Here is a 13,821-nt window from a genome sequence, read left to right as displayed (position 1 = left end):
CACTCACATAACGATCACACTAACGCTTCACAACGCTCACACAACACTCACATAACGATCACACAACGATCACACAACGCTCTCACAGCACTCACACAATGATCTCACATAACGATCACATAACGCTCCTACAACACTCACACAACGCTTCACAACACTCACACAACGATCATCAACGCTCCCACAACACTCTACAACGATCACATAACGATCACATCAACGCTTCACAACACTCACATAATGATCTCACATAACGATCACACAACGCTCCCACAACACTCACACAACGCTCTCACAACACACACACAACGATCATACAATGCTCACACAACACTCACACAACGATCACACAACGATCACACAACGCTCTCACAACACACACACAATGATCTCACATAACGATCACACAACGCTCCCACAACACTCACACAACGCTCTCACAACACTCACACAACGATCACACAACGCTCCCACAACACTCTCACAACGATCACACAATGCTCTCACAACACTCACACGATGATCTCACATAACGATCACACAACGCTCCTACAACACTCACATAACGCTTCACAACACTCACAACGCTCTCACAACACTCACTACGATCACATAACGCTCATACAACACTCACACAACGATCACATAACGCTTCACAACACTCACACAATGATCTCACATAACGATCACACAACGCTCCTACAACACTCACACAACGCTCACAACACTCACACAATACTCTTACATCACTCACACAACACTCTACAACGCCTCCATCACTCACACAACACTCACATCACTCACACAACACTCACACAACGCCTCACAACACTCAAACAACGCTCACACAACGCTCACACAACGCTTCCTACAACGCTCTCACAACACTCACACAACACTCTCACATCACTCACACAACACTCTCACAACGCTCACAACACTCACACAACGATCACTACAACACTCTACAACGCCACACAACACTCACTAACGATCACACAACGATCACACAACGCTCTCACAACACTCACATAATGATCTCACATAACGATCACACAACGCTCCCACAACACTCACACAACGCTCTCACAACACTCACATAACGATCACATAACGCTCCCACAACACTCTCTACAACGCTCCCAATAACACTCCCACAACACTCTCACAACGATCACACAACGATCACACAACGCCTCTCACAACACTCACACAATGATCTCACATAACGATCACACAACGCTCCCACAACACTCACAATAACGCTCTCACAACACTCACACAACACTCTCACATCACTCACACAACACTCTTACATCACTCACACAACACTCTCACAATGCTCTCACATCACTCACACAACACTCTCACATCACTCACACAACGCTCTCACATCACTCACACAACACTCACACAACGCTCTCACAACACTCAAACAACGTTCACACAACGCTTACACAACGCTCTCACAACGCTCTCACAACACTCACACAACACTCTCACATCACTCACACAACACTCTCACAACGCTCTCACAACACTCACACAACGATCACACAACGCTCTCACAACGCTCACACAACACTCACACAACGATCACACAACGATCACACAACGCTCTCACAACACTCACACAATGATCTCACATAACGATCACACAACGCTCTCACAACACTCACACAACGCTCTCACAACACTCACACAACGATCACACAACGCTCCCACAACACTCTCACAACGATCACACAACGATCACACAACGCTCTCACAACACTCACACAATGATCTCACATAACGATCACACAACGCTCCCACAACACTCACACAACGCTCTCACAACACACACACAACGATCATACAATGCTCACACAACACTCACACAACGATCACACAACGATCACACAACGCTCTCACAACACACACACAATGATCTCACATAACGATCACACAACGCTCCCACAACACTCACACAACACTCTCACAACACTCACACAACACTCACACAACGATCACACAACGCTCCCACAACGATCACACAACGATCACACAACACTCACACAATGATCTCACATAACGATCACACAACGCTCCCACAACACTCACACAACGCTCTCACAACACTCACACAACGATCACACAACGCTCCCACAACACTCTCACAACGATCACACAACGATCACACAATGCTCTCACAACACTCACACGATGATCTCACATAACGATCACACAACGCTCCCACAACACTCACACAACGCTCTCACAACACTCACACAACGCTCTCACAACACTCACACAACGATCACACAACGCTCACACAACACTCACACAACGATCACACAACGCTCTCACAACACTCACACAATGATCTCACATAACGATCACACAACGCTCCCACAACACTCACACAACGCTCTCACAACACTCACACAACACTCTTACATCACTCACACAACACTCTCACAACGCTCTCACATCACTCACACAACACTCTCACATCACTCACACAACACTCACACAACGCTCTCACAACACTCAAACAACGTTCACACAACGCTCACACAACGCTCTCACAACGCTCTCACAACACTCACACAACACTCTCACATCACTCACACAACACTCTCACAACGCTCTCACAACACTCACACAACGATCACACAACACTCTCACAACGCTCACACAACACTCACACAACGATCACACAACGATCACACAACGCTCTCACAACACTCACACAACGATCTCACAACGCTCCCACAACACTCTCACAACGCTCTCACAACACTCACACAACGATCACACAACACTCACACAATGATCTCACATAACGATCACACAACGCTCCCACAACACTCACACAACGCTCTCACAACACTCACACAACGATCACACAACACTCCCACAACACTCTCACAACGCTCCCACAACGCTCCCACTTGAGCGTATCTCGCGCGTCTGATGGGATGGTAACGGCGGTGTGCTCGTGTGAATAAAGCAGACGTGCTGATTGGGTTGGAAAGTGTTCAAGCTTTTCTTCTTGTCCTCTTAAAACGACAGCAGCAACACGTCTCATCTGAGGAGACAAAAACACACTTTTCATCAGGTGCGGGTCATTTCACAGAATAATCTTACAGTGTTCCTCCCCAAAAATGCAACTTAATTTCAGATCTCTTTGCCAAATATCCATGGCAACAACAGCTACCCAATGAGTCACTCTTTACTTTAATACTCTTTATAACTGTTCTTAAATGTTTTATTAGATTAAAAACCAGTCCTGTACGGGACTCTTCCCCCTAACATCAATATAATCTGTATCAGTATTAATCCCAAAATCAACTGCTGCATCCCAAATCACACATAATAATATTTACATATGCACATTTCCTCAGAGTAATGGATTACAACTACTCTTGTTACATTACTCGAGTACATTTGTCACTCAACTGTAAGTTTACATAATGATGAAGTACTTTCACTTGAGGTGACATGAACACAATGTAGTTTGACGCAAAATAAACTGTTCTAGCGGGTAACAGCTCACGGTGCTGTCCTGTATTACCCTGCGCGGTCTCGCCCACTAGAGGACAAAAGTGCACAAGTGATGTTATAAAGAGAAATCACAAAACATAATGTAAACACATGCTACAGGATACATCTCCCCCTCAAATGAGATGATTTGACCTGCATGAATTCCCCTCAGCTCTCTAAACTAATACACTTTATAGAATTTCAGGAGAAATTTGTTCGCTCTCACAACACTCACACAACACTCTCACAACATTTGTGCAACATTTTCTTGTTTAAATTAGCACTTTAAAATGCTTCTGTAAGGAACAGGTGACACCGTACATGTTTGCATCACTGGAAAAGAACAAATGGAATAAAAATCACTTAAAATAATTATTCAAACTGTAATATTAATAATTAGCCATTTATTATTTTGGCAGTATTTTTGATTAATTTAATGCATCTTTTGTGAAAGGAAGCTAACGTTTCATTCAATAACAAACATGTCTTTGTCAGAATATAACATATCATTTTTTAAAGTAACTTGTAATTACTTGAGTAGTTTTTCGGCAAGCTACTTATTTACTCTTACTTGAGTCGTACTATTCTTAGTACTTCTAACTGTACTTGAATTATTTCTTCAGTACATTTCAGTTCTCTCAGTGTTCCCTGGGAATCGAATCATGAGCTACAGGAACCTGACAAAACTATCATTAATAATAGTGCAGAAATAACATCAGATTTCCAAACAAACTCTTCCAAACGCTAAACACAGACATGCACTGAAAGAGCACCATTCATGAAACATTACCCGTTCCAGAAGTATACGAGGGAGGCTGACTAACTGAAAGAATGTGCATTAATCCTCATAACATCTCATCCCACACAATCTCAGACCGTGGCTCTCCGCTTTGTTACAGCAGTCGTGAAGCTGCGTTCATGAGTCAGGCACTCCACACGAAAACCGCAAACAAAAACATCTCTTTCCGCATTTTTGTGATATTTAAGACTTGACGTGCTTCTGTGGCAATTAAAATGCACCTTACATAGGCTTAAAAAATCTTTATTTATGTGACAAGTCCCATCTGGGATTGCTTTGCTCATCAAATAGCATTAAAACTCCTTTATTTTATCACTGACATTGATTGCATCAGTGTAATGACTCGCTTTAAACATTTCTAATTAATTGCATGCATTAACAAGTTTATTTTGACAGGTCTAGTAATTAATGACTATTCTGTACCATTTTGTAGTGTAAGTAGTGCGTTTATACTAAAAAGGCAATGAACAGAAGTGTTCTATGAGTACTCAGATGTATTTCTTGTGTGTGGAATGTTGGACACTTCATGCGCTCACGGCGACCTACCGGTTATCTGGCTGTCCCAACAAAACAATCATAATTACCGTTGTTCCAGAAATAAAGTCGCACCTGAATTAAGTTGCACCTGGTCAATGTTGAGAGAAAAACACCCCAAGATATCAGAGGTTGCATGCGGTAGGCACTAGGAGCCGGAAGCGTTTGGCCAACTTCCCTTCAGCCGCTCAGTAGCATGTCAACATACGCTCCAGGAAGATTAGCTCAGGATCTCGCCTTTATTTCATCGGCAGCATTTGATTTAAACAATAGGATGTAACAGTTTTTCATATTCTGTTTATGTTTTATGAAAAAAGGGCGTTTAACCAGCCAACATCAGTATAAATTATGTATTTAAGTCACATCGGAATATAAGTCGTAGGACCTTTCACATTATAAAAAACACTAATGAAAATAAGGTAATGGTGATAATAGCTAAATTTACAGTATTTACGGCAAAATAAGACATCGCCTTACAAATGCGTTGAATTCTTTACCATACCCCACCATGTGTAAATATACAGTATGTGTTATTTATGATAGTGGATGGACTGTTGAACTCAGTTTTGGACTGAGATTGGCTAACGTGCTAAAGCTAGTGGCAACACATCACATGCATTTGAAACAACACTCCCTTCGGCTGATAAATGGCAAATGCTTCGCATACTAAAACATTTTAGTGTTCCATTTGAGATGACACTCGATGACTAAGCACATAGTGTATAGCGCAAGTACACAGTGTATAGTGCGTAATTTGGGACACAGCTAACATCTTTTCATCACTAACTCACCCCATTTCCCTCTTCTTTTGTCCGCTAATCTGTGTCTGAGACCAGCTGATGTGATCTGGTTCCAATCCCCAAAGTCAGTCCCACATTGCCTGTGTCTGGCCAGCTCTCCCTAAGCATGTTGGTGAACCGGTCTTCAATCTCTAGGTTGTTAGGTTTAGTGGTCTCATCTCTAAGCAGTTGCTCCTTGTGGCTGGGCTGCTTTGAGGTGTTATTCTGCTCTCCAATCAACATCTTCTGTTCCAGTATTCCACTCTGCTGGGCCATCTGATTTTCTCTGAACCAATGGACAAGGTCTGTTTGAGACAAGCCCTTTTGTACTTCCAGGTGTCCGAGCTCTGCTGGTGAAGGCCAGCAGGTTTCGACAAAGACACGGTTCATGGGCTTGGTGTCCAGAGACTCTGGTGTGAAGGGAAAGGTGCCAGCATGTCTGTGATCTCTGTTCACGAGATCCTGCCGAGACTGTTGCGGACACCTTTTAGACCCCATACAGTTCAGCAGAGCTAGCTCCATATCATCCCGAAGTGCTCTGCGCTCCAGGAACCAGCTCTCAATTTCCTCTCTGGACAGTCTGGTGGTGATCATGAGGTGGTCAACCTCATTATAGGATGGGAGACTGTTCCTCTGAAAACTGACCTCTAGAAGCTTCATCTGGCCAAGACTTTTACCCTTCACTCTCTCCAGAAGAGGAAAGTGAGTGGGAACAGGATGATCCCTAAGAGTAAGTTCACTTGAGCGTTGGGAATCATTCTGGGCATTTTGATAAAAAAAACAATTCTTAGCATCTCCACTGGGCATGCCATTGACATTCTGACTGTTGGAGCATGGGGTCACTGGTGCAGATGATGGTTTGGAAGACTTACACTCATGAATTGGTGTAGGGGCAGAGGATAGAGGTGGGACAGCCAGCGGAGGGAATGGATTCTGAATAAGGGTTGGCCTGTATACTTGTGGAGCCATTATAGCAGGTGGCAAGGGCATTTTTAAATCATTAACCAAGAATGATAACTTGTTTTTAGGACCAGAAGGGGAAGTTAAAATATTATTATCAATTAGCTTATGATCTATAGATCTTTTTAGATTTGTGGAAACTATCGGTGACAAAGGGAGCCTTTCTTTGGGCAACATTGAGGGAGGTGCCACAGGTATCTTCTCTTTATATGGACCCAGTGAAAGAACCATCTGCAATTTCCCTTGGGGTGGGACACAAGGTGCAACAGTGGGTCTCTTGATCTCTGCTATTGTGAGTCTTTCTGGGGGTAGAAGTAGTGGAGGAGGCATGCTTGGTCTTTCTTTGGGCTCTGCAGTTTGTGGGACCACAGGGCGTTTGAGCTCCGAAGACAACAGAGTTCCTAAAGAGCCTTTTAAAACTGGTGTATGATTGACTGCTGTAGCAGTGACAGGTTGACAGGTAACTGTTGATGCATTAGCTGTGCTGTTTGATAAAAGGCTGGTCTGTCCAAGTAGTTGTTGACCATTTTGTGCAACTGGCTGGCTAGCTATAACTGGTTCACTAACAAGAGAAGGCAAATCAGTGCAGGTCTGGTGACCAGGTGGCATACTGCCATTGAACATCTTCTTACGGGCTTCTTCCACCTCTTCAGGTGACCAGGAGATGCCTTGCTTCAGACGCTGGGTGGTGAACCAAATCTTGATTTGCTCCTCAGGGTGTTTGGAGGCTGCAGTGAGCCAAGAGAGCTCTGCATGTGTTGGATATGGGAATCTGTTAAAGGACGTGATCAGGGTGGTGTTGCTATCTAGTATGGGGTTATACTTGCTGATGTGAAGAGGAACTGCGATTGTCGGAGTGGTGCTGAGATTTGGTGGCCGTTGCAGCAGAGGTGTGACATGAGACATGGGCTCTGGAATAATGACTGTGCCATTTACACTCACTGTTCTGATCTCATCGTTCAACACAGAACCATCTAGCACATTCTCCACCGCTAGTTCTTTCTTCAAACCTTTGCTGTTGTCCATTGGTGTCTTTCCAATGTCTTCAGGAGCTGAACTGATTGACGGTTCCAACTGTAAGTCAAATGTAGTGTCAAAAGGTTTCCGACAGACAGACTCCTTTTTGCCCTCAGCGGTTTGCTCCATTATGGTCTGGCTATCCAGTTTGATGTTCTTGAACTTGACATGGCTCTCACCTGGGTGCTCTATTTTATTATGGTATGAAAGGGAGTCAAAGGCTTGGATACTGAACTGGCTGGTGGTGCACAGGTAGATGGTATTGAGTGGACATTCAGACAGAGGTGAGTCTTCATGCTCTCTGAATTCATTGAGGTTGTGGGTGTAGAAGGTACCCAGCTCAGATTTAGTCCTCCCATCCAACTGTTTCTCTTTCTCGTCTTTCAATGATGCCCAGTGTTTGTCTGCAGGGGGAGGCACGGGTGAACGTCTGTCCAGCAGAGATTCAGCTGATAGATCCATTTCCACAGAGTCTCCTGCAGTTGAACTGGTTGTCCAGACCATGCAGGGCTTTGATGACTTTCTTAGGCTTGACATGAAGAGTCTGGTGATGGTCTGGTGGGGAGTTTAGTGGGGTGTGGGTGGATCAGAGTGAATGCCCAGCATTTGATCAAGTGGCACAAGTGACTCCCGCAGGCAGGGAGCATCAGCTGGGAGACAGGGTGTCATTGAGACCCGTCACATAGAGCTCACCTGTACAGAGAACATTAACTCATTAACTATAGAAGTTGGAGCATAATTACCAATGACATTCATCAAATTATGGTGAACTGGTTGAAGATGGTGGCCCAAAATGGGTTTAATACCCAGAGAAAATGCATACTGTGAGTATATATTAATGAATGAATGAAAGTTCAACACATACAGTGTTTTTCTGAAACTACACTCAAAGTACTACTCACAGTGAACTGGGGACTCTCCTCCACCACCACCAGTGTGCAGCATCCACCTGGATGATGCGCCAGCAGCCATAGTGTGCCAGTACGCCCACCACACACCAGCTGTTGGTGGAGAGGAGAGAGTAGAGTGATAGAGCCAATTAATGGATGGGGATTAATGGGTATAATTAAGTATTAATGCTTCTGAGATTTTCATTGATTTAAAGGGGGTCATATCTGAAGCTACATTACAGTTACTCCATTAAAATAATTGGGATTTCTGCTCTAAACATAATGTTTGTGCTTAGATTTAATGCTAGCATAATTGGCTGAAACGATATGCCCTTATTTGCACTTTCTTTTTGTTCTTGTACTTTTTGCCATTCTATTATCATAAAGTAAAACACTGAGGTAATGACTGATGTATGCAGTCATGAAATCAGAGACCCTCTCTTTGACATCTGAAAACAACTGGTCAAAAGAGAGGCATATTATCATGTACAGTATCTTCTTGTGATCTGATTGCCGGAAGTCATCTTTAATACCGGCAATAGGGCATGCATGCGCACACACACAGCGAGAGAGAGAAGACAAAAACTGATGCGCTGGGTTAAAATTATTTTCTTGTTTCTTTCTTATCTGTCAGAAAGAAGGGCAACATTTTGGATATATTTAAGGTGCAGTATGCAGCAGTTTTCATGTAATATTTGCCATTTTTGGCCAATCTGTGAACTGCTTGTAACACAGCATAAAAAATGAGCCCTTCCTGGACTTCCTAGGTTGCCTATTAAAGCCTGTCGACTGATTTTCATGTGAAGGGAGCGGGACGCTTTTTCCAGTAAAATCCAAAGGATGTGACGTTTATGCTCCCGAGAGCCTTCTACTGAATCCCGTCTGGGTCAGCGGAAACGTGATCGAGTGAAAGTTAGAGTGAACATCGGCAGGGCATTTGATTCCTGGAGGGACCTTCGAGCTTTGAGGATCAAAACAGCCCCTGAATTGTTCTTATTGGACAGGTAAACTTACAGAACTGCAAAGCATGTGAAATGATGTGCCATAACAGGTCCGTAGCCAGCCTATTGAAAGGGGGGGTTCTTTTTTTCAAAAAGTGGACCTTTTTGCAGTTTTTCTCCTCCTTTTGTATTTAATTATGAGGTTCAAATACTTCATTTTGGTGACCTTTTATGCACTAATTTGTGCTGGATTAGCTTGTCTGCTGGTTAACGAGCACGCTTTTTGATGCACCTAAAATATTTACTGCATTGTTGTCAAATGCTTCCTCATGTAGCACCTGTCTATACACAGTTCATAAGTTTAAAGACCACACTAACAACAGAATAGATTTAATAAACTTTACTGAAATATTAATAATAATTCTTCTCATCATCATTTCTTGACTCTCTGTCAATGCCTCTTTGCTTGTTGCTGTATTTGTCTTGACACTTATGGATTTAGTACACTGGTATGGCGTTTAATTTTGGACAAAACAGCGCAAGTGCAAAAACACAGCGCGCAAGTGAATTTCAACAGTGTGAGCACATGACACAGCTCGCACGTAAAATTTAAACCGGCAGAACTTGCAAATCACAAACTCGAGCACAAAAAATATGATTGTGCACACAAATGAACAAGTCCCACACACGCACAAGTTATTTTCTGCACACAAGTCGGTTTTGACACTCAGGGGCGGGGCCCAATCCTTTCTGTTAACAAATGCTATTGGCTGCTGACCAAATACTGTATTGATTGGCTGCATCTCTTCGAATCTCTCGTGATTGGCTGTTGTTGGACGAGAACAGACAGACAATAGGAAGGATTATGCAGACAGTAAAGAGGTTATGGTTTCTTTCTAAATTCCTCCTTAATTTCTTGTAGCTGTAAGATGTTTTGTGCATACACACACACACACACACACACATATATATATATAAAAGCACAAAACATCTCACAGCTAAAAGAAATTAAGGAGGAATTTAGAAAGAAACCATAACCTCTTTACTGTGTGCCATCATCCGATTCCCAATCTTCCCAGTTCCCTCCTTTGTAAAAATAAAACCCATTATATTAGGAAATCACAGTTAGTGAAAGAGAATGATAAGGGTGGTATCAATGCCTTGGACTTTGAATCAATGTTTGGGGCATTTAAGGGTAAATGGTTGAAATCATACTTACTCTATATGATAGATCTCTGGATTTCTATTTAATAAAATAGGTGGGCCTGGATTTCTTTTAAAATGTGATTGAGGTATCTAAGATTCCTATTAAATTATCAAACTTCCACAAACAACTTCTCCAATACTGTAAAATTATATTCACCCACATCTTTCTCCCCATGGATCCACCATATGGAATAACAGGGTCATTATAATTAATATGAAATCATTGTTTAAAAGTGATTTTTTTTTTTTTTTAAACCAATACCCCCTTGTTGTTTGCTTTTTGTTGTTCAGTATTGTGTAGGGGACGCTTTTTTTTCATTTACACTGACAATAATTGTATTGTTCCAATTGATGTATATTTCTTATTTCTCCACTAAGAGAGTTTTGTATGTTTTTTTCTTGTCAAAAATAAGAAGTTCCCGCTTTCTGTCTGTTCTCGTCCAACAACAGCCAATCATGAGAGATTCGAAGAGATGCAGCCAATCAATACAGTATTTGGTCAGCAGCCAATAGCATTTGTTAACAGAAAGGATTGGGCCCCGCCCCTGAGTGTCAAAACCGACTTGTGTGCAGAAAAAACTCGCGCGTGTGTGGGACTTGTTAATTTGTGTGCACAATCATATTTTTTGTGCTCGAGTTTGTGATTTGCAAGTTCTGCCGGTTTAAATTTTACGTGCGAGCTGTGTCATGTGCTCACACTGTTGAAATTCACTTGCGCGCGGTGTTTATGCACTTGCGCTGTTTTGTCCAAAATTAAACGCCATACACTGGTCAGTTCCAATCTTCTTGGGTGCAATTTGGAGAATATGTTCACAGCTTCATCCAGGTTGACTGCCATGTCATAGTGTGTATGGATGAGGGCCAGGGATGACAAGCGGTCCTCTCCCATGCTGCTACGCATGAATGTGTGCTCAACTAGTACATACTCGTGACCTCATACATCCTCACACTATCAGTGAATCGGTGCAAAATAAACTCATAACAGTTAATAAATAAAGGATAACATGACACGCATAAAAAACACTCAGACTAACTCACATTAAGACATAACACTCTCACATACTAGGCATCGTAAATCAATTAAATCATTCCAGATAATTTACCTCAAGCGGTCTGATTTGAAGTTCTCAGAGGAATAAGATGCGCACCGAAGGAGAAGCATTTCCATTGGCTCCAGTCTGCCGGTATTGGCCAATCACAAAAGTCGATATTGCACAGCCGATATCACTGAATATCCAACTATGTTTTATTATTAATTACGCTACGTTTATATGGCTATTATATTGTAGACTATTGAGTGTATAAAATATAGAAATTTTAATTAAAAAAAATATATATATATATATATATATATAACCCCCCCCCCCCATCATTCAGAGGCGATGCTTCTTCACCGTTGCTTTGAAAAGTGTATTGCGAGAACTCTCTCTGAACTGCACGCGCGGCACGCACACACGCACGCACGCACGCACGCACGCACGCACGCACGCACGCACGCACGCACGCACGCACACACACACACACACACACACACACACACACACACACACACACACATGTCCAGCTACAATATTAAATCATATTAATTTGAAACAGCAATCCAGAATATTTGTCACAAGCATTGATTAAAACAATGATGATCACATAAAAAAATAAATAAATAAAAATAAAAACGACTTAAATTCTGGACCTTTGGCAGTGAGGGGGGGTTCGTTCGAACCACCCGAACCCCCCCTGCCTACGGGCTTGCATAAGGATTGATCCGTGTCACTTTAGCTAACTTGATCTTGCCTGCTAACGCTGATGAATCGCAAGGATCAATTTAAGCAAATATGCTGGTTTCTTGCAACATATGACATATAAAACATACAATAGTGCAACAGTAAAGTGTCTGGTGTAGTTCGCTAGTGTGTCGCTGTATGTGTGGATCAGTATGCTATGCTAGCTGATCAGTAGTTTTAGTTTATTCTCAAAGTTTGTAGTAAAACAATCGGTGTAATTTTAACGATGTTACCTCATCTGTCAGCATGATGCCAGTGGATCACGTTCAATCTCTTTGTAGGTTACATCATTGTTTCTATGATAGTATTTGCAAGAATAATAAAGTATTTCCTACTGAGTCCTGATTACCTCACTGATCACTTAAAGGTGCAGTACGTAAGATTCAGAAACGCTTGTTATTAGTGACACCTGTGGCCGTGAAGTGAACTGCAGCCTGTTACTCGCGCTCGCGCACACACACTCCATAAATACGCGAGTGAGCATCCAAAACTGTATTGTTGCAAAAACTTTATTATTCTTGCAAATACTATCATAGAAAAACTACTAATATAAGTCAAATGTGTTGAACTGTGTGAAAGCTTGTGCTGTGTGTGTGTGTGTGCTGTGTGTCTGAGTGTGTGAGTGTGTGTGTGTATGTGAGTATATGTGCATCTGTGTGTGTGTGTGTGTGTGAGTATATGTGCGTCTGTGTGTGTGTGTGTCTGTGTGAGTGTGTGTATCCGTGTGTGTGTATCCGTGTGTGTGTGTGTATCCATGTGTGTGTGTGTAGCACCTGCGGTCTGCAGATGCTTGAATCACAGCTATAGTTTATTTTCAATGATATAAAAATTACGTCTTAAAAGTACAATAGCCTACTTAATCCTAAGGGTCAGACAGAGGGTGGAAAAAGGGTTATAAGTTATGAGTGTTTTGGTACAAGACCTCGGGGAATTAAAGAAGTAATACCCCTTTAAGTCTCTAGTGGAGAATCTCTCACATGATGACAGTCTTTGCACAGAGGGTTCATGAGTTCAAGCATTCCAGAGAGAAACCCAACACAGACAGAGAGAGAGAAGCTCACAGCTCTTGCAGGGGAACATGAAACGGTTTGCATTGATGTGAAATGATCACAGAAGTTTGATGTGAGATGTCACTCAAGGACTGAAGGTCACACATATGATTTCAGCTCTCATTCACACATCACATCAGCACACACACAGAGGACATTGCGCTGTGCACACACGTGAATGACATTAGATGGGTTAATTGAACTCATGTTCATGTCCGCATCATAAATGTCTCAAAAGACTGTTCTGGGTTCAGTGTTCCAGAGGATCCACGGGACGGCACCATGATGATTTAAACTGCCTGCTGTTTGTGGACTGGAGACACAATGTAACTGGAAA

General features: G+C 42.4%; 1 pseudogene; it reads right to left on the bottom strand.

The window, feature by feature from the left end:
• Nucleotides 1-1,212: 1,212 nt before the first annotated feature.
• Nucleotides 1,213-13,821, bottom strand: part of LOC127650408 (zinc fingers and homeoboxes protein 2-like) — a 23,472-nt pseudogene continuing 10,863 nt past the window's right edge.

Source organism: Xyrauchen texanus, chromosome 10 (genome assembly GCF_025860055.1).
Source record: "Xyrauchen texanus isolate HMW12.3.18 chromosome 10, RBS_HiC_50CHRs, whole genome shotgun sequence".
NCBI classification, from domain to species: Eukaryota; Metazoa; Chordata; class Actinopteri; order Cypriniformes; family Catostomidae; genus Xyrauchen; species Xyrauchen texanus.
This window is presented reverse-complemented; position numbering and strand designations above follow the sequence as displayed.